This window comes from Rhinopithecus roxellana, chromosome 9 (assembly GCF_007565055.1).
Source record: "Rhinopithecus roxellana isolate Shanxi Qingling chromosome 9, ASM756505v1, whole genome shotgun sequence".
Taxonomy (NCBI): Eukaryota; Metazoa; Chordata; class Mammalia; order Primates; family Cercopithecidae; genus Rhinopithecus; species Rhinopithecus roxellana.
The window spans coordinates 84,251,501-84,271,148 of NC_044557.1; the positions used below are offsets into that span (position 1 = coordinate 84,251,501).

A 19,648-nucleotide genomic window follows, 5' to 3' on the forward strand; every position below is an offset into this window, starting at 1 on the left:
ACCCAAAACCCCTTCCTCGGAGGAAGTACCTGTCTGCTTTCCCAGACCTGTGGCAGGTGTGCTGCCCCACAAGACCTCATAAGAAGGGTGGCCATGGCTTTCTGCCTGAAGCCAGTGTCCTATAGTGGCACCATAATCCTGCCATCACGTCTAGCAAGTGGTGGGCCTCAGGATCATGGAAGAAACATCTGTTCCTCTTAAGAGGCCACTGAGAGAAGCACCGCTCCTGTATCTCTGTTTTGTGCCTGTAGCCAGGTCTCAGGGCATTCCCTGCACCCAAGCCCAGTGTCCCAAGGGGGTCACATTTCTGTCTATGGCCCACCCTACCAGGCAACAAAGCAGAGCCATGAGCGTCTCCAGATTACACCAAGCCACCGGATGAATGGGCTCCATGTCCACGCAAGCCAAGTGTGGACAGAGCTGCCGACCACAAGAGAAAGGAACAGCTGGATCAGCACAGGACCAAGTGGCCTCTATCATTGCCATTGAGAGGTGTGGACTAGGAGGGCACACATTGCAGTGTGTGGAAGCCAGGTCAGGTGCCCTTGAAGCCTTCTCCGAGGGCTCTGTGGGCCCTACTCCCAGGCAGGGTCTCAGGGGCTGTGAGGTGCCGTGGGACTGACATCCTGGGTGGAGGCTGGCTCTGTGTGGCTCCTGCTGCTGCACTCACAGCACAGCTGAAATCATAACCACCGCCTTGGGGGGTAAGTTGTGTGCCACTTAGCTCCCATCCCAGGCACACAGGTGGTGGAGAGCCAAGACCTGCATCCTTCCCTCCGTCCCTGGAGCAAGAGCAGGCACTGGCTGGGAATGTTCCAGTGGCTCTCCTAGCATAGGAAAGTCAGGGCCATGGGATTCTGCTTCATCACACGAGGTGCATGTTGGGTGCGGTGCACATGCCATGGCATCTGAGCTCACCCCAAGCTGTGCCTCCAGGAGGAGCCTGGTGCCAGGTAAAGAATGTGGCCAGGGGCGTGGCGGGACACAGCACCCTCAGGTGGGCAGCATCGCCCACTCATGCAGCATCTGCAGGCTGAAGAAGTGTTTTGACTCAGCCTTGAGCTGTGACCTTGGGTGAGTCACAAGGCTCTCCACGTTTCCTGTCCTCATCAGCAAGGAGAGGCTAGTGACGCCATCCTCCCATGTGCTACAGATGCCCTGCCGTGGGGTCCTTGCCACAGCCCTGGAGGAAGGGGAAGGAGCCTTGATGCCCACCTGCCTTGGCAGACATGCAGATGGCTGAGAGGGCTGAGGGCCCAGGGCTAAGGGCAGTGTTAGGGAGCAGTTACTGGGGTGCTCCTGGGGTCTCTGCCTGGGCCTCCTTGCGTCCTCAGCCTCTCTGTGCGTAGCTCCCTCTTGGGTCAAATAAGAAGGGCATCCCGCCCCAAAGGCCTCCTCAGAAGGGTGCTGTGAGATGAAAGGGGAAACATGATCCCACAAGGGCTTCGAGGGAGTCACCAGGGTGCTGGGCCACTGCCTTCAGCTCTGCAAGTCTAGGCAAGGGCATCGTGATGACCAAGCAGGGCTGCAGCCGGAGACGGCTCAGCCCAGGGGGAATGGGTGTCTGCTATGGAATACACTCAGAAGTGGCTGGCAGGGAAAAATTGGGGCTGCCCAGAGCACTGTGAACCTAAATGCAGGTCTCCTTGCCCCAGGCCTGGCCTTTCCTCGCTTCTGCTGAGGGCAGGGCCTGCTGCCAGAGTGGCCCCCACTCCAGGGCACACAAGGGCTGAGCCCTGAGGGAGCAGCTGGTGCACAGAATGCATGGCTGCTGCATGGGGCAGAGGGTGGAGGGGTGCGCTTATGTCAACCAGGGACAGCCTAGCCAGACAGTGCTGGCTCTCGGCTGCATAGGAAGCACAGGCTTTGCAGCCAGATAGGCTGGAAGGAGCTGAAATCCTGTGTCTGTGGCTTCCGAGCTGTGTGACCCTGGGTGTGTCTTCCGCCTTTATGATTGCAGGGAGCATGCCTTTCCCCACTGGGTTGTGTGCAGCTGTGAGGGGCAGAGCAGAGATCAACCAAACACACAGGCTGTGTTCATTGACTCTGAGATGCTGCAGATGCACTAATATTTTAGGTATTCCTAAAAAGAAACAAACCCGATGGTTACATGGTAAGGCAGCATTGATTGTGAGCTGTATCCTGGTTTCTGAGCTGTTCAGATGTGAACAGATACGTTCATCACCGGCGGGGAGGACACTCCAGAATATTCATTCCCAAAGCAGTATTCACATTTCTGAAAGGCCTTGATGGGAACATGGAGCAAATATGCCAGAAACGGGACTTCAGGGTGAGGTTCCCAGGAGACGGACTTGCTCAGTGTGAAGAAGCAGCCTCTGGGAGTCACAGTGTTTCACGGTGAAATGGCTGCTTCGCAAGGAAGTGAGCTCCCCAAACCCTGGGAATGTTCAATCCAGACGCAGTGGGGTCCAGAGAACTCAAGAACTGGCCAGAGACTGCCCTGAATGCCCGCTCATGTCCTTTTCCATCCGGGACTCACTTCTGTAGACATGAACCTGAGCTTACGAAGGTGGGTAGATCAGATGGCCTCTCACAGTGCCTTCCAGCTCTAAGTGCCCCGGGCCTCAGGCTGCCTGTCAGCCTTCCTGTCTTGCTGTTGGCTGGTATTTTGACTTAGGAAATGGGTGGTTAATGAAAAAGAGACACAGCAGCTTCCTGAGAAGGGACTGAGGTTACTGCCTGCCCAAGGAAGACAGCTGCTAATTACCAGCTCCAGCTGGCAGCCCAGGGGGGACCATGCTGAAGGCAGAGAGATGGAGGGAGGAGAGGACCCAGAGAAGGGAGGTGCTTCCAGAAGCAGCCTGCCCTGGAGCCTTCTGGACTCCAGCCCTGGCCCTGGGGAGGCCCCGAGTGACGGGTGGGGAACCAAGGCCACCCTCCCTGCTGTGCCGTTCTTGAGCAGGCCTGGGTGAGGCTATCAGTAGAGCTGTTGGGTCCATCTGATCACCAGCTCCATGCTGTCCATGACCTTCAGCTGACCTTGACTGTCACCTTTGACCAGCACACGTGTCGTCCCCACACAGGGGCTTCTGTCCACTTGGCCAATCACCCTTCTCTGACTCCCGTCTGCATCGGGAGCTTATTCCTGTTGAGCTCTTGTCACCATTCCTGCAGACAGGCAGCAGATGGCTGCCATGATTCCATTTCCAGTCCCTGCTGGGGGCCAGTGCCTTGCAAGGCAGGCCATGAAGGCTGTCCCACTTACGCTTGGGATAGCACAGTGAGGGGGTTACGACAATTCTCACTGTGCAAACGAGGAAGCTGGGCTTGGGAGTTAAACAGCAGGCCCATGTCATCGGCAGAAGTTCCCAGAGACTTGGGTGGCCGGGTCTGCAGCTCTAGGGGTTAAACAGCAGGCCCGTGTCCATTGGCAGAAGTCCCTAGAGCCTGGGGTGGCTGGGTCTGCGGCTCCCTGGCTGGGTGCTGTGCCATGCTGCCTTCCTCTGGGGTCCCGGTGCCTCTGGGAGCCCCACCCCTCTTGACACCCCTGTCCTGGCCACACTACGCTTCATATTCCTCCTCTCAGCCAAGAGCACTTAGAGCCTGGGCCCAGGTCCTCAGTGAGCCTGGCCTCTCCCCAAGGCAGGCTCCGAGTGTGGGGGACTCCGCTGCCCTCCCTGGCCCAGAGCCACAGGCCTCCTACTGCCCCGGAAGGTGGCACCACCTGAGGGACATTCTGCCCTCCCTGCCCCGGGGTCTCCCATCAGGGTTTGCTCTGCCTAATACCCAGACCTGCAGCCCTGCTCCCTCAGACGCCACCTTCCGCTTGCTCTACTGGCGTCTGTCCAGCACCTGCGCCAGGTGCTCACCTCCTCACTCCACCTGCCTGGAGAGCACCCAGCATGGACCCCCCCCGACTCATTCTTCCCCATCCAGCTTGATTCTATGGGATCCCACTGTGCAGACACCCCAAACACCTCAGGAGCGAGTGCATCCTGCCAACCTTGGTGAGGTCAGATTTCAGTGGCCAGGAAGCTTCCTCTCAACCTCAAATCACTCCCTCACCTCAAAGGTCCCAAAACCTTCACCTGATAGGAGGCAAGGGGGAGCCCAACCCCCAGCCACCCTCGATCTTCCCGTATCGGCCTCTCAGGGCTGTTGGGGCAGAGAGCTGTCCCTCGGCTCTGGAGGCCGGAAGTGCAGTGGGGCATCGGCAAGACTGCCTCCTTCTGCAGGCTCCGGGGAGGATCTGTCCCGGTCCTCCCCCCAGCTCCAGCTAGCCTTGGCTTTCCTGGGTTGTGGAGGTGTCACTCAACCTCAGCCTCTGCTGTCACACGGCGTCTCCCTGGGTCTCTGTTTTCTCTTCTTATAAGGACACAAGGTGGATTTAGGACCCACCTTGGTCTGGTATGGATTCATCTTACCTAATTACATATGTAAAAACCCCATTTCCAAATAAGATTTCATTCTAAAGTTGGTGGTGGACATGAATCTTTGGGGACACTGTTCTATCCAGGACACCCTCATATGGCTCTGCCCTCCTGGGTTCTCTCCAGCTCCTTCTCCCACGGTCACTGTGTCCTCTCATGCTCACACTCAAGGACCCAGTTCCTTACTGTGCCTCACATCAGCTCCCACAGCCCAGCTTAGGGGTGCCTTGGCTCCATCCTTGAGGGTGTGATGCCTTGGGGCCACCAGGACTCAGGGCCCCAGAATTATGTCCAAGAAATACCCAGAAAAGAGAACTAGCGACCCTGGTGTCACCCCTGGGAGCTGACTTCAGGGGTGTGAGGAGGGGGCTTCCTGCCTTCGGGCTGTCTGACAATGGACAACCGCAGACGGACGTTAAAGAAGGGGCTCAGGGACCTGAGAATCTGCAGGAAGTGCACTCAGCTACCCGGGAGACTCCATTACCTCTTCAAACCGGGAAGGTCCCTGGAATTCCCATCCCCACCTCCCCACCCCACCCCGCCTGAAAGGTGTGATTGTGCTTACTGTCATCTGCGTTAGCAATAGTAGCCTGGCATTGGATGCCCCTTTATTCTTCTCCAAGCCCCTCTTCTCACCAGTGGCCTCCCGTGGTCCTTCTAGGCCTGGGAGGGTGGCAGCGTGGGAGTCACTGCTCTCCCTTTTAGAAGACACTGCCAGAGGGCACCTTCCTCCAGCTGCCATCCACTGTGGGCTGTTCTCTCCCAGGAGGCACCAACTCCCAGCAGACAGTGCCGTCCTTCCTATCAGCATCCCCGGCTCCTGGGCTGGTGGTGCTGAAGGGAGGAGTCTTGTCACCTGGCCTCACTGCAAGCTAGTGACAGAGCTGAGTCTCTTGTCTCTTAGTCCAGAATCTTCTAATCCTTGCTATTGGCTTTCCTTGTTCCTTATTTTGGAGAAGGGACTTACAGCCAAAAGCTACTCTGATCTGTTGAGAGGAAATGGAAGCACCATAGTTCGGGCAGGATGGGGGCTGCCTCGCCCAAAACCCCCGACACAAACCCCTTCTCAGGCATGGTTGGGCAGCTTCAGAGGCAAGGAGCCCTATGGGGCACTGGAATAGAGCCTTCTGGGTGAGAGAAACCTTCCCCTAACATCCCAGAGAGGGACTGCCCCATGCACAGGGGGCCTGCATCTGCTCCTGGTGACCCTGTCTTCCTCCTCCCCAAAGAGACAACCCCTCTGGAAGCCCCTTTCTGAGTCGCCCCTTGAGTCTCTGTGTGCCTGCAACCCCATAATACTTACCTGGATGGGTTCTCGGAGACCCCACCCTTCACCTGCCTAGCTCCCCCCACTCTGCAGATTCTAATGCTATACGGTGCTTTGAGGCACTCCGGAGGTTCTCATGCCCAGCCCCAGCCGGCACCTGCTTGCAGTGGGTCTAATGAGGAGTGGCTCCTGGCCACTGGTCCCAGGGGAGTCTTTGAAAGGACCAGCCTCCCCTGTAAGCAAGGCAGCTGTCTCCCAGTACCCCAGCGTGTGGGAGAGGCTCTAAGCCCCCCAAGGGTTCTCCCTGGAGAGGAAGGAGAGGCTCCAGTGAATGGGTGGGATTATACAAGCCCTTTGGGGCAGCCCCAGGCCAAATCGCAGCTTGAGCACTCGGTGGACTGGCAATCCTCTAGTTATCTGGGTGTCCCAAGCCTCCGTTTCCACCTGGCAATGGGAGCACCAATTGTTCTCCGCTCTTTATTTCATGTTCTCTTTTGAAAACCTCCTGTCTCAGGCACTGGGACACTGGACCTAGGAGCCTAGGACTTGTGGTAGGATCTGCTGGCATGAGTGTGGATGGCAGCTCGCACTGTCCCTGGGATGGGCCAGGGCACGGTAGGAAATTGTGCCTATAGTTCTCAGCAGCAGCGTTGCAGAGAAGGCGGGTGTGCGCGGGAGCAGCCCTTCTGGATTCTCGAACCGTGAAGATGATGACAGCAACGGTAACAGCATCATCCACAACAACGATGGGGACAGCAGCCCTCGACGCTGGGTCCTGCAGCAGGCGGCGCCTCCACCGCTCTCGTGTCCAACAATGATGGGGACAGCAGCCCTCGACGCTGGGCCCTGCAGCAGGCGGCGCCTCCACCACTCTCATGTCACCCTTGGCAGCTCTGGGATAGAGACACCAACATGAAGCCTTTTCACAGGGAAGTAAACGCATGCCTGGGGACGTGCGAGAGCGCTCAGGTGTCTGCCCCAAATCCCAACCTCCTGTGTCTGCAATAGAGGCACCAGGGACTCACCAGGTGGGACAGGGGCAGCCCACCCGCCGTGGTGGGAGCTCTGAGACCCGGCTTCCTCTCCTGTGGATGGTCGCCCCTGGCTGCCCACCCCTGGGAAACAGAGGGCTTCCTTAAACACCCACCATGTTTCTGTGGGGTGGAGGCCTCATGGGCCTTTGCTCCCCAAGCTTTAGAAGGCCACCCATGAGCATGAAAACAGGACCCCCAGCCCAGATGACGCCACCTGCAGGCACACACGAACACACAAACACACGTGTGGGCTTGCACATGTATGCATGCTATGCTACGCTTGGTCACGGGACCACATGAGCTTCTTTTTTACCTTGAGCAAAGCTGAAGGCCAAGGAGAGGAAATGAGGTGGCACAGGAAGCGTTTTTCCCGGTAATCACCGCACCTTGTGTAATGTAATAAGCCGTAGAGGGGCCCGGATGGAACATTTAGGCAGAGTTATTGAATGTTTCCTCGTAGTTCACTCAGTCGTAGGTATTAATTGATTTATGGGATGGAAGAGTGAGCATGTGTGTCTTTGTTAATATGGTTTTCCTTCGTGTGAAAGCAGAGAGGCTGGGCTGCCGGCTGGGCCTGGGCCTCACCTGTTTTCAGACTGGCCAGGCCCACAGAGCAGAGCCAGACGGGTGCTGGCAGGCATCACCCTCTGAGATTAAAAGCCGAGAAGCCACCCAGAGGGTGTGGGGAGGTGGTGCGCACATGTGAGCACAGGCACCTGTGAGCGTAGACACCTGTGAGCTCAGGCATGTGTGAGAGCAGGCAGCTGTGAGCTCAGGCACCCATGAGCATAGGCACCTGTGAGCTCAGGCACGTGTAAGAGCAGGCACCGTGAGCACAGGCACCTGTGAGCTCAGGCATCCGTGAGCATGGCACCTGTGAGCTTAAGCACCTGTGAGCATAGACACCTGTGAGCTCAGGCACGTGTGAGAACAGGCATCTGTGAGCGCAGGCACCTGAGTACAGGCGTGTGTGAGGTAAGTACAATCTCTTGCTTACTCTCCCTAAGTGAGTGATGCCTTCTGTCACGGGGATGATGCAACAAGAAGGCCCCCACCAGATGCAGCCCCCTGACCTTGGACATCCCAGCCACCAGAACTGTAAGAAATCAACCTCTATTCTTTATGAAGTACTCAGTCTGTGGTATTCTGTGATAGCAGCACAAAATGAACTAAGACAGATCCATGATGTAACAAATGAGGAATGGAATGTCACATCCCAGCACAAAACCTGACAATCCCATTGGATTCCATCAATAAGCCGCTCCTGAGTCAAGCAGGGGCCTGACGCAGCACGAGCCGGGGTGACGGGCCCTGCCTGCTGGAGACTTGTGGCTCTCCCACTGCCCAGGACACCCTGGCTGGTGGCAGGGGCATGTGGGAGAAAAGCCTTCTTCCCTCCTCTTTCCCATCCAGAGCAACACTGGTCAGAGGCCTGGCTAGCTCTCAGTCTACCAGGAAACCAGGTCCTTTCTCCCAGAATTCCCTGCAGCGATGAGAGCTGCCGCCCCTGTCCCAGGGAAGGGGAGTCAAGGCAGCGCGGTGTGAACAGGTTCTTCTGTGGTTGTGGTTCTGAAACACACACTTGTGGGCACCGAGCCTCACCTGGCCACATTCTGGCCACAACTATCGGCTTCTTTTCTCTGGACCTCAGTTTCCCCTCCTAGAGGCCACCTCCAGAGAACTAAATAAACCACTGTGCGTGAAATTCTATTTCAGTGCCCCTGGCACAGCGGCATCCAAAAGTCCCTGCTCCCTGCTCTACCTTCCTCCCAACCCAAGGGAGCCCCATCTTCCAAATGGCCACACTCAGAAGAACGTGTCCACAGGAGGATACCCCTTACTTCAGCTTGCACCAGGCTGCCTTCCTGCACACCTGAGCGTGCTGGCCCAGGGCCTGCGCTGCAGCGTCAATCCTTTCCCACTCCTCTGTCTCCACGTTTGCTGGTTATGTTACTCTCTCTTCTGGTTGGCAGATTAAATGAAGGGAGATTTGCATAGCAATAAAAAGGTAATTAAAATCACAAACACATGAAAAGGCCATTATGAGATTCCTTGGAAGAGATGCCTCCACTGGTCAGGAAAGATACAGTAGGAGGGTGGGGGTGGAAAACCAATTAACCAAGCCTGTTAGCCGCCCATGATCAGCACTGGGACTGCAAATATAAATATTAATTGCTGCAGGGCCAAATTGTTAACAGACAACCAAACTCACAAATATCTCGCGCACAACTAATGGTGCCGAAGTGCATCACCGTGGTGGGGCTTTGAAGAGCTTGGGGTGGACACTGAGGGGGAAGTGGGTGCGGCCACCACGGGTATCCTGCTTCACATACGCTCATTGCAGACGCAACTACGCTCCCTGATAAGCATCGATTGCATTTCGAGGTCTGAATGATGATGTGTCAGGTTATCAGTTTATTCATTATTTACAACCACTTAGAAAGGATATGTGCGTGCCCATATACATACGTATATATGGACATACATGTTGATAAAACTAATACACCCGTCAAGTTACTGTGCAGTCGATAATTACATTAGAGCTCTCTTGACCAGCAGGAATCCTGGGGTGATCTCCTTTCTGAAGACAGTGGCTTCTTGTGTAATAACGTCAACAAATGACACCCCATTGGCCATAAACGGGCACTCGGGGCTCAGAAACAAAGTCCCCTGCTGTGGTTTCTCACAGCCTGGGCGCTCCCAGGCATTCTACCGAGGGGTATAATGGCCCCTGCCCCGTGCTGTGATTCCACTCTGGAAAGCAATGGTGAAATCCCAGAGGCCACCTCTGTTCCAGAGAGAGGCTCTTTCCACCCCAGGGGAAGACCTGCCCAGCCGAATGGAGCACTGTCTGGGGAGGTCAGAATTCAGGCCAGCTCCCTCTTTCCTGTCTCAGCCTTGCCAGTTGTGCCCGTGGACTCAGATCTGCCCAGATGCCACTCCCAGACAGGAGGAGCCACCGCGGGGTCTGTGTCTCAGGGTCCAGGAAGCATAAAATCCATGGCACGTTCATGCAGCCAGGGCTGGGTTCCATGAAGCCCAGGGAGTGCTCGGTCCCCGGAGAGACCTAAGTTAGACCCCCTCCCAGTCCTGCGCTGCTTGGATCATTCATTTATTCACTCATTCACTTCTTCCTTTCACGACTTGGTCATGGAGTGACCATTTCCCGAGGGTCCGCCCTGCAGACTGTGGGCAAGTGCTGAGGGGTGTGAGGTGAGTTAGGAGAGTCCCCAGCACCCCAGGCTTCGCTACCAAATGTGAGGATGCCTGTTTCCTCATCCGTTCTTCCTCTGTCCCTCTGCTGTGCTCTCTCTCCTTCCTTTCCTTCTTTCTCTCAACAAGTGTTATGGACCAAGCACTGCTTTTAGAGCTAAGCATGGAATAGTCAACAAGACAGAGTCTGCTCTCTCTGAGCCTGTGTTCAGCGGGAAGAGCAGACAATAAACAGAGAACATGTCAAGTGGTGACAAGTGCCGTAAGACAAAGAGAATGATTGTAGAAGTGCTGTTCTCTGTCTGATAACTACGAGCCAAAAGGCCAGGAGGAGGTGTGAGGGCCACAGGGAGGAGGCCCCCGTGGGCTGTGGCTGGGAGGGGTGGGTCGCAGGGGCGGGGGGCAGCATGCTGAAGAGACTGCAGGGGTGGTGTTTAATATCACGCAGGCCTTTCTAGGCCGTCATGAAGACTTGGGCTGTGTTCTAGGTGGGGAGGGGCCCTTGGAAGGCGTGAGCGTGACACAACTGTGCTTTCATGAGACCATCCTGGATGCTGCGTTGAAAATGGTCTGGAGAGGGGGGAAAGTCAGAGAGACAGAGAGCAAAGGGAAGACATACAGACAAGGAGGGCGAGAGACGGAGACAGAGAAAGGAAGCGAGCGAACACAGGAGAGAGCACAGTAATGCCAGTGAAATGCGGGTGCGTTTGGAGAGAAACGTGTTAGTATGGAGGTAATGGGAAGTGTCTGGACACTTAAATATGTTTTGAAAATAGAGGCTATGGGTTTTTCCTTTGAATTGGATATAATTGGTGTGATATGAAGAGAGGAGTTAAGAATATCTCCAAGGTTTTTAACGTGAGAACATGTGGAAAAGAATTGTCCTTTGCAAGATGGGGAAGAGCAGGCTAATTCGGGGAGGGGAGGAATGTTTGGTTTTGGCCACATTGCACCTGGGGGGGCCTTAGACATCTAAGTGCTGTTTTGGTTAGACATTGGATATATAAATCTGGAGTTTAGAAAAGAATTCAGGCTGAGACAATTATTTTACTTGGGAAGAGAATTGAGAGAAAAGGCCTGGCCTGACACCACATCCCGGGAGAACTCCAGGTTCTGGAAGTCGGAACGCTGAGGAACCGCAGCAAAGGACACAGAGAAGGAGGACCTGGGGGATGGAGGAGAACCGGGAGCTGGGGTGTCTGGGAGGAATGCTTCAGAGACACGGCAAGGGGCCTCTGGCCAAATACGGATAACAGGTTGAGTTAAATAAGAGTTGAGAAATGGCTGCTGACAAGTGCTGCTGAGGTCAGATGTGGGAACACTCTGACCGGAGCAATGGAGGCGTTGACAGAAGGAGAAGGAAGCCACATGGACAGATGATGTGCTGGAGGGGTCTTCTGTAAAGGGGAGGAGAGGGAAGGACAGTTTTTTTGAGGAATTCAGGGTCAGTTTATGTGTGAACACACACCCACACCCACACCCACGCACCCACATACACAGAAGGTATTTATACGTATTTCATATACACACACTTATGCATATATATATATGCAAGAAGACATATACATTTCGTGTGTATGCAAGATATTTACAGCAGAATTTTATAAAACCATAAGGTGGGGAAATTTGATGATGCAGGGGACAGAGGCAAGATATTGGCTGGAAATGGCAGTTTCAGGAGAGAGCAGGACCCCACGGCACCACAGAGGAAGCATTTATGACCTTCGACAGTGAGGTGAAACAAATAGAGAAGGGAGACTTGGTTCTAACATCCAAAAATCGGATTGGAAGATCAACAGTCGTGGTTCCTCTTACTTCAATCTGAACCCGTCTGAGATTCTTCAGATAGATCCTGAAGTTACAGATGAGAAAATAAAAAAGAGGTTTCGGCAGTTATCCATATTGGTGCATCCTGACAAAAATTGAGATGACGTTGACAGCACAAAAGGCTTTTGAAGCTGCGGACAAAGCTTGCAAGTTGCTACTGGACCAGGAGCAAAAGAAGACGGTCCTGGATGTAATTCAGGCAGGAAAGGAATTCTTGGAAAACAGTGTGAAAGAGTGAAAAAAAAAAAAAAAAAACAATTAAACAAGGAAGGAAAACCTACGAGTTTAGCAGAGGGTGATCCTGAGCTGTTCAAACAAGCTGTATATATACAGACAATGAAACTCTTTGCCAAACAGGAAATTAAAAGGAAAGAGAGAGAAGCCAAAGAGATGCATGAAAGGAAACGACAAAGGGAAGAAGATATTGAAGCTCAAGAAAAAGCCAAATGAGAAAGAGAGCGGCAGAAAAACTTTGAAGAAAGTCGAGATGGTCGTGTGGACAGCTGGCGAAACTTCCAAGCCAATACAAAGGGGAAGAAGGAGAAGAAAAATCCGACCTTCCTGAGACCACCAAAAGTAAAAATGAAGCCGCGTGAATGACCACCCAGGGTCACAGCACAGAACCTTCCCCCTGCTCTCTCCCCTCCTGCTTCCAAGACTCATTCTTTCCTCCCACTTCCACCCCAACATAGAGTAGTATTTGCTTTTTAGTCCATTTTGTTTTCAATACAATTTAATATCGAACAGAGTAATTCTTTTGTGCATTGAAATGAGGGGCTTGGTTTAAACAAAAGACCTTCCCCTTTCCCTACCCCTAGAACCTCCGGAATTGGAGGGTGTTGCCTCCTCTTCCCCCAGCCTGTAACTTAATGTTCTTTTCTTCACTGAATTATGATGGTTAGAGACTTCGTGGATAACTTGTGGAAATCATCCAATTAAACATATTGCTTAAAATGGCATTTGTGACTTCAGAGACAAGCCTGGAAGGGGCACCTCAGGAAGCTGCTTTGCTTCAGTTGCTCACTTCTGGGTGTGCTCCCTTCAAAGCCCCAGATGAGACAGGGAACCCTGCTGCCCTGATGCCCTTTGGTGTTCGGCATGTGCTCTCCCATCTACTGACCTATCAGCCTGGCATGAGGCACATGCCGCCCAAACCTTTCACTTTCCGAAGAGCTAGCCATCCTCCACCCCGTACCATGCTGTCCTAGCCTGCCAGCATTTGTTAGTGGTGATATTCTTTATGTATAACAAACTTTTATACCCCCGCAAGAAAATATATTGTCCAGTGGCCCCAAGAAACAGGTAAATACCCTGCGCTGATGGCTTCATTCAGGCCCAGGAGCTACAGACTCCCTCCGTGCCCAGGGTGCTGTCTGCGGTGCTGAAAGTGACTTTGCTTCCAGCCGAGATGACACTCGTGAACCCGGAGGAGGTGCTCGAACACGCGATTTATGGTTTGGCATTTGACTACAGCAGCCTAGATATTTAATTGGTATTTTGTCATCCATTAAATCATAAACATCACATTCTGTATTGGATCCCATCTGTACTGAAGAGGATGGAATCTGGAGGAAAGGGGGATGGGAGAGAGAGGAGGCTGGGTCTCTACACAGAGCCCAAAGCATGCCAGGCATGTTGCTAGTCGGTTCTCCTCAGTTATCTCAGATACCTACACGGAAACCTGACAGGTGGGTCCCAGGATGGTCATTGTTCCGGTGTGGCTCAGGTGGGTCCTGGGATGGTCGTTGTTCCGGTGTGGCTCAGGGAAGTTCAGAGCCTGGTTGTGCACTGCACGTGACAATATTTGAACCCAGCTCCGCCTACATGCCCTTATCACCTTGCATGACCTCAGATGCCACCTACAGGACATGTTTCTCCCATACCTTCCTCCACCCCCACTGCCGTGCTTCTCCCGAGGTCAGCAAGGAACAACAAGACGGGGTCACTCTGCCTGGCTGGAGGAACCCTGGGAAGGCTCAGGGTTTGTGTGGATTGTGAGCCTCAGGGAAGTAGGTTTATTCAGGGTCTCACAGTCACCACAAAATAATCAGTTTTCATGGAGTGCAAGAGTGCTCAGCATAATTGGCCAATGGACTCACAACCGCCTTCTGGGCCCCCACCTCCTGTGCACCGCGGCATCAGCCTGCCCTCATCCCCCTTTGTCTTCAAAAGTGTCTGCCAAAGAGTGGGAGGCACTCCCTGCCTTCACCTCCTTTAGCTCCTCCCCTTAATCCTCCACCGATGTGCCCGTAACCCACGACCTACACATCCAGCCCCACCTTGCACTGCTTCTTGATGGACCCAAACTAACTCAGACAGGAGGTGCTCACCTGCTCTGGGGCTCCTGAACCAGAAGTGGCTGTCACCCAGGTCTCACCCAATGGCTTCCTCTCCTCTGTGTGTGTGTGTGTGTGTGCACAGGTGTATGCTCTGGTGCTCAGTTCTGATCATCAGCCCCTGGGAACCCCTTTCCAGATGAGGATTTGATCAGCACTTTTTTTTAGTGAGTGAGAGAGAGGGTCTCACTCTGTTCCCCAGGCTGGAGTGCAGCAGTCCAATCATGGCTCATGGCAGCCTCCACCTGCCAGGCCCAAGTGATCCTCCCACCTCAGCATCCCGAGTAGCTGGGACCACAGGTGTGAGCCACCATGCCCAGCTAATTTTTTGTTTTGTAGAGATGGGGTGTCCCTATGTTTCACAGGCTGGTCTCCAACTCCTAGCCTCAAGCAGTCCTTCTGCCTTGGCTTCTCAAAGTTTTGAGATTACAGGCGTGAGCCACTGCTCCCGACCTGTTCAGCATCTTGACATCAATAACAGGGTGACTCTAAGGGGAAAAGGTCTCTTCACCCCCATCATCATCTTATAGCTTCCTGTTTCTCCTTCCCACAAAAATATTGCTCAAGGCCCCCTTCCCAGAGCTGGGTCAGGCCTGTGTTACCTGGGCCTTCACCTGACCAGCTCTCTGAAGGCCAGTGGTGCCATGCAGCTGGATAGAGAGGTATAAGACCCAGAGGCACAGCAGAGGAGCTGTTCTGCTTCAGCACTGGGCCCTGTGTGATGGTCTCTGCCTGCCTGCAGCGGAGAGAACTGCAGTGGTCTCAGACAATTTTAAGGTAGCATTTTGATTCGTTGTGTTGATTGAACTCTCTGAAGTTGCCATTTTTGTGGATCAAGAACAGCTGACTGTCAGTGATTTCCTGTTTTACAGAGATGCCTTCCTTCAGAATCTTGCTGGGGCCATGAGTTGAGGAGACAGCATGGCAGAATTCAGGCATTCTTGGGTCCCTGGGCCTAATAACAGCAAATATCATTCAAGCCAACCTCTTCCCAGGTGGGCCTGCACAGACCCCACCTGGGAATTGCACCTGGGGACTCAGTATGGACTCCAATTCCAATCACAAAAAGCCCAGCTGTTTTCCTAAACAAAAGGGTGTGGATGGGTCTCCTGAGAACCCTCTTCCCTGCACCAGGAGGCAGTGCCCAAAGTGGCAACGTTAGCTTCAGTCCGGAGGATTGGAAGGGAGGGGAGGCCAAGTGGCATGGACTGAAAGCATCCCTGCACCCCTCACCTGTGTGCCAGCACTGCACATCTGAGCTTCAGGCCATTTTCTCTTCCTCTCAACACTCATGATCCCCACTCTGTCTTGAATTCCCAGTCTCGGCCCTCCCTCCACACAGCTGCCCAAACCAGAAACCTGAGCCTCTTTCTCCTCTGTCATCCCCATGCCGACCCCTCACTAAATTCTGTTCTGTGGGCCTCTAACCACTGATGGAATTCATTCCCTGGGCTCTAGCTCCCTGCTTCCACCATGGTGAGACCATCACAGAGCCCTGCCTAGGTGATAGTGACAGCGCCCTGCCAGCCTCACCACCCCACATAAAAGCCAGAGCAGTCTTTAAGTCACACATCAGCTTCAGCTGCAGCCTCATTTCAATGTCATCAGTGTTTCACACCACTTCCAGGACAATGCCCTGTTGCAGGCCTTGACCCAAGGTCCTTCCCCACCCAGACTCATCTCTCCCAGCTGCACCTGCGCCTGGGGAAGCCTCACTCCTGGCCACCCTCTGCCCTTTGCTGCCGGTTGGCCTTGTCCCAGTGTTGGCTCCTCTGCCCAGAGAGCCTTCACTCCCCTCACTTACTCAGGGTTGCTGCCCTCTTGTCCTGGAGGCCCGCCACGAGCCATGTCAGGCTCCCCTCTGCCAGGAGTCCCACTCAACACAATCCAGGATCATGGTCTCTCTGGGAACATGCTTCCTCCTTGAAGGCACTCAGAGGCCAGGACTGCACTGAACCTGCATTTCCAGGAGCTCTGCAAAGGAACCGGGCATGGCTGGGCTTATGCAACTGAAGGTTGCTGTTGTCTCCACAGCCCCCTGGAGTCTCTAAGACCTTCCTCCCTGACTGTGGGTCTCAGGATACAGAACCAGAGGAAACCCATGGGATGTGGGTGATTGAAAACGGGAGGTTGTACTTCCAGGGAAAAGGCACAAAAGAGGATGTGAGGAAAGTCAGAATGGCAGGCTTCAGGCTCAGTGGAAGGGGCATGTTTAGGAGCTGTGAATTCTCACCAGCAGCCCTGAAGTCTAGTCCCCGAGGATGAGGCTGGGGCCAAATATGTGAGCAGAAATGCTCACTATGGGGTTGGATTACTTTCTTCAGTCTTCTCTTCTTGTATTGTATTTGGAATCAGTCTCTTAGAGTAATGGGATATATCTATATCCATCTGTCTGTCTGTTTATACTTCTATCATCTACTTATATTATCTATCTATATCCATCTCTCTATCTGCATGTATCTATTTGCCTGCATCTCTCTGTATGTATCTATCAGCATGTATCTATGTATCTCTCTGGATTTATCTCTCTGCATATATCTCTGCATTTATCTATCTGTATGTATCTACTTATAGCTCTCTGCATGTATCTCTGCATCTATCTCTCTGCATTTATCTATCTGCATTTGTCTACCTTATAGCTCTCTGCATGTATATCTCTGTATGTATCGATCTGCATATATCTCTCTGCATCTATCTCTCTGCAGTTATCTATCTGCATGTTATCTATCTGCTTATAGCTCTCTGCATGTATCTCATTGTATGTATCTACCTGCATGTATCTCTCTGCATTTATCTCACTGCATGTATTTCTCTGTATGTATTGACCTGCATGTATCTCTCTGCATGTATCTTTCTGCATGTATCTCTCTGCATGTATCTTTCTGCATTTATCTCTCTGCATGTATCTATCTGTATGTATCTCTCTGCATGTATCTATCTGCATGTATCTCTCTGCATGTATCTTTCTGCATTTATCTCTCTGCATGTATCTATCTGCATGTAGCTCTCTGTGTGTATCTATCTGCGTGTAGCTCTCTGCATGTATCTACTGTATGTATCTATCTGCATGTATCTCTCTGTATGTACCTATTTCTATCAATGTGTGCATCTATCATCTCACCTAAATAGAGAGAGAGGACAGAGTCTTGGAGTGGAAGGACCCACAGCTGGGATTCCTGTGATGAAGACCCCACCCCATTTCCTGCCCTGTGACTTTATTCAGCACTGCATTCTAGAAAGAGTTTGGTCCGCATTTGGGCGTAGAATCGATTCCTATGTTTGCTCTTGGTGACCGTGAAAACTTCGACTGTCACATGAACTCTCTGTGCTTGGGTCCTTCATGTGTGAAGTGAGGGAGTGGTAACCAGGTTGGAGGCTGCAGTGAGGCGTCAGTGAAGCAGGGGTGAGAGAACCCTCGCCCCAAAGGGCCCCCATTTACCTGAATGTAAAACTGCACGCCTGAGGGTGAGTTTGGGGCCCAGCTAGGCTGGGGCGAGACTGGAACCTAAGCTTTGTTAGGGCAGCGTCCACATCCATCTAGTTATCTGTCTAAAGCCTAGCACCTTGCCAGGCAAAGAGCAGGCATGCATAAAGGTTGACTGAGTCTTCTTGGAGGGGCTGATTTATCTCTGCTCAGTCACATTTCTCAGAGGTGCGCCCCCCTGCACTGGTGAGCCCCAGCCCCCGACAGTGGGGATCTGCTGATGGCCTTCTCTTCTAATGAGCTCCGCATGTCAGCCTGCAAATTGGCAAAACTGTCAGACAAGCAACAACAGAAAAAAAAGTTTTTAATTAGTTCTTCATAAAGATCAGGAAGTGTGGTAAGGGAAAAATGCTTGAATCTGCACGTGGTTCTTTGAACTATAATTAGTATGTTGGGTTTAAAAGTGGTAAAAGCCCATTAGCTCCTGTACTGGCTGCTGAAAAGTTAGATGAAAAAGAGGAGTCTGGGGAAGGCTGGTGAGGATCAACGCTTTCAGTTTAAGAAGATGCATTCTCCAGGCCGTAAACACTTCGGGATTGTCCTTTTCTCTGTGTGCACACCCACGCAGCACAGCTGCCTCGTAGTTGGGTGCTGCACTTAGTGATGAGGATACAGTGTCCATCTATGGGACGTTCACATCTGATGAAGGAAGCAGGACCTTCATGCCACAGTTTCTGGACAGGCTGGGAGTAAGAGTTCAGGGCATGCCTGGGTACTTGGGGAGCTGAGAAGTGACCTGAGACGGGTTCATCTCACACCCATGTGGAACCTCAAAAGGCCCCTGACCCCTTTGGGCAATAGTTTCCTCCTTGGAAAGCTGAAAGAGGTCAATCAGGGCTGGACTCTGTGAGTCTTTGAATTTCCCAGTAAGGTATCCGATTTAGCTAATGGGGAGGGGGGAGGAAAGGGAACCCCCCAAAAGCTCAGTTCACCTGCATTGATTGGCCCCGAATCTTGTTTGTTCTTGAAAGGCCACCTGAAGTCCCTCCTTCTCTCAGAATCTTTCCAAAGCTTCCGGCCTGCAGGAATTTCCCTTCCTTAAGCTCCATGACATCATAATAGTAATTACAAGAATTAGAAACCTGAAGAAGCTGTGTTCTCTGCACCTGCTAAGTCACAACTCACCTATTTCTCACCACCTTAGACTCATTTTGTAGATGGAGAAACAGAAAGAAGGTGAAGCCGCTTCTTGTGGCAGAGCTTGAACTCAAACCCAAGCCTGACCCCAGAGTCCACTCTCTTAACTGACACCCAACACCCCAATTTTCCTTTTTAGCAGGTTTACCACACACCAGGTGTTGCATTAGGTGCATTAATTAGGCTGTCTATTAGACCTCAAACATTTCTGCAGTGAGGCGCAAAGATGCAGCCACGAAAGTGGAGGAAGCTGAAATGTCTTCCCCGCCGTTTTGGGCTAGGAAACTGCCGAGCTGAGATCTGAACTCAGAACTCTCCTGGCAGCAGTTGCCTTCATGTGGCATCAACAGCACAGGGTTCGAATTCTACTGCTGATCATTTCACAGCACTGTTTAGCACTGTAAGTAGAATACACATTCAGAGAAATGTATGCATCATAAGGGAACAGACTTGATGAGATTTTACAGAGATTTTACTGAGTGAGGTCCCCCAGCTAACCATCAACTGGGTCAGGAAACAGAACATCACTGGCACCGCAGAAGGCTGCCTTCCCTGCCTGTGACCACCTTCCAAAGGTCTCTGCTATTCTAACCCTGACACAGAGATGAGTTCTGCCTGACTGGAGTAGGGTACGATGCACTCTTGTGTGTCTGGCTCCCTTCTCTCCACATTATGTTTGTGGATCATCCCTGCGGTTGCAAGGAACAGCACTCCGTTACTTTGATTTCTCTATTACCCCCCTGTATGAGGCCATGGAGATTTAGCTCTCCATTCTACTGTTGAGGGACAATGTAATTGATTCTAATTTTTTGCCTATTACAAGTAGAACTGCTATAAACCTTCATATACACATCTTTTGGTAAATAAACACATTTATGTTGGGTGTATACCAATGAGCGAAATTAACAGGTCATAAATGCTGGCAACGTGGTGTCGGGAAACACTGGTGGCTGGTGGCT

At 52.6% G+C, this 19,648-nt stretch overlaps 1 pseudogene; it reads left to right on the forward strand.

Moving 5' to 3' along the window:
- The first annotated feature begins 901 nt into the window (after window positions 1–901).
- LOC104679805 lies at window positions 902–12,332 on the forward strand (annotated as a pseudogene).
- Window positions 12,333–19,648: the final 7,316 nt, after the last annotated feature.